Source organism: Ornithodoros turicata, unplaced genomic scaffold (genome assembly GCF_037126465.1).
Source record: "Ornithodoros turicata isolate Travis unplaced genomic scaffold, ASM3712646v1 ctg00001415.1, whole genome shotgun sequence".
In the NCBI taxonomy this organism is placed as follows: Eukaryota; Metazoa; Arthropoda; class Arachnida; order Ixodida; family Argasidae; genus Ornithodoros; species Ornithodoros turicata.
This window is the reverse complement of record NW_026999597.1, coordinates 37,501-40,000: the sequence shown is the minus strand read 5'-3', so window position 1 is coordinate 40,000 and position 2,500 is coordinate 37,501. Positions and strand designations below refer to the sequence as shown.

Sequence of the window (2,500 nt, the reverse complement as noted above, 5' to 3'; positions counted from 1 at the left end):
CAACAGTATAGTTGAGCGAGTGAAACGGGCATCACAGAACAAGTACAACGTGATCAGTGAAAATCAGGTTGTGGGTAACACCGGACTTCGGCCAGACCTGGTTGTGTCAAGAGGAGAGGAAGCAATAGTCTACGACGTGACCATAGTATTCGACAACCGCCCGGAGGCTCTGCAAGCGGCTCGACGAAACAAAGAAGAAAAGTACCTACCTGTGAAGGAGAGCCTGCAAAGGAGATATCACCGAGTGCATATCGAGGCAGTGGTCATCGGCAGCCTTGGTAGCTGGGATCCAGCCAACGACCGCGGGCTCAAACGCCTCTGCTCAAGAGAATACCTCAAACTAATGAAAAAACTCTGCGTAAGTGAGGTGATCTCCTCTACAAGGGACATTTATAGCACGCACATTACTGGTGTGTAAGGAGTACATTTGGACCAGACAACAGCGAGGTACCCCTGAAAATACTACCATCGACACAGTTGTGACTGGAACTGCAACACACAAATATTGTGAATACCGTAAAAACAAACAGTGTAAATAATCATGTAAATACGTGTATACTATTGTAAATAATCATGTAAATAGGTGTATACTATTGTAAATAATTGTAAAATAATGTATATAATTGTAAATAATGTTTCAAACTCACTAATAAAACGAATTCTGTTCTTATCAGCTTAATATCTGATACGAGCCCTATTTGGACTCACGATATTAATCTTATTTTTGGCCCGAGACAGTGTGTCTGAAGCTCGCCTCGGCACTGTCAAGGGTTGCCCTGGTATTGCACTACCTCCAGGTGTGGCCCACCCGTCTCAAAACAAAAAAACAAAAATTCCGAAACAGCATCAATAAGCATCAGCCATGATGACCAGAGACAGGCAAAAGAGGGAAGCGTAGAAACAACACCAAGCAAAGCAGGGAACCTACAGCAGACACAGAACACACTGGAGACAACCACTGGGAAATGTCCTGTCTGGCCACTAGGGTACACATTCATTCATTCATTCATTCATTCAATCAATCAATCAATCAATCAATCAATCATCATCAATCAATCAATCAATCATCTCAATCTATCTATCTATCTATCTCTATCTCTCTCTCCTCTCTCTCTCTCTCTATCTATCTATCATCTATCTATCTATCTATCTATCTCTCTTCTTCTTTCTTTCTTTCTTTCTTTCTTTCTTTCTTTCTTTCTTTCTTTCTCTCTCTCTCTCTTTCTTTCTTTCTTTCTTCCTCTCTCTTGCAATTTCCAATCAATCATTTTTATCTCACGGGCCGTGATGCATTAGTACTAACACCCTAGTGTTCCGTACCCATATACCACGATGCCCAAACCGGCGACGTGCCACGCGCGGACGCAGAAGGCGAGACTGCGACAGAAGCGAAACGGGGGAGACGTGCAGTGTATATCTCTTCTCGTCTTTTGGCGGATACAAGGGAGAAAGAAACACGAGTTCCGTCCGCTAACATGCGCATTTCATGCAGTCCGACTATCATACTAGTGCTTCTTACACGCACCACATCATGTTGAATTTGGCGACGTGACAACCGAGGAGGCAGGTGCCGCGACCGTGACCAGAGCGTAAGATGGACGTGTAATATTTAGGGCTTCTCGGCCTTTTGGCTAAGATCAAAGTACATGTACCATGTACGTTACCATGGAGCCCGTCACGCCGGATCTTCTCGGGCGTTACCTCTCTGGGGACAATGAAAATGACCTTCCGAAGCCCGTCCAGCGGACTCAAAACAGTGTGGACTGAAGCCCGGAAAGCCTCATCCCCGTCTTGATGTGATGTGGACCTTCAGTGCGGACGGCCCGGAACTGCAAAGGAATGAAGCAACCATCCCACCCAGAAGACGCACCAAGGTGATCAGCACACTACGGCATCAACTACAAGAAGAAACGGGGATAGGCGGCTTACTTCCCTCGCCAACCAGGGCAAGGTCTTGGGAATGTGGTCGGCTCTTGACAAGTCAAGCTCCCACTTCATGCGCTCTGGACAGTTCACAAGATTCGCCGACTGGCGCTTCATTCATCGGGGCCCCGCCTCAACCTCCTCCCCTCAACGGAGCCCGGCCCTGGACACAGGGTGACAAACGATGGCAGACGGTGCGGCACACAGCCTGAGACCCTACCCCACGTCGCCAATCATTGTCTGCGGTATTCGGCTGCGTATACCAAGCGTCACAACAAGATAGTTGAGCGAGTGAAACGGGCATCACAGAACAAGTACAACGTGATCAGTGAAAATCAGGTTGTGGGTAACACCGGACTTCGGCCAGACCTGGTTGTGTCAGGAGAGAGGAAGCAATAGTCTACGACGTGACCATTAGTATTCGACAAACCGCCCCGGAGGCTCTGCAAGCGGCTCGACGAAACAAAGAAGAAAAGTACCTACCTGTGAAGGAAGCCTGCAAAGAGATATCACCGAGTGCATATCGAGGCAGTGTCATCGGCAGCCTAGGGTAGCTGGGATCCAGCCAACGACCGCG

At 47.9% G+C, this 2,500-nt stretch overlaps 1 non-coding gene across 1 annotated transcript; it reads left to right on the top strand.

The window, feature by feature from the left end:
• The first annotated feature begins 629 nt into the window (after positions 1–629).
• LOC135376971 (U2 spliceosomal RNA) lies at positions 630–813 on the top strand. Its single transcript, XR_010417940.1, has one exon. It is a non-coding gene; the product is annotated as a U2 spliceosomal RNA (small nuclear RNA).
• Positions 814–2,500: the final 1,687 nt, after the last annotated feature.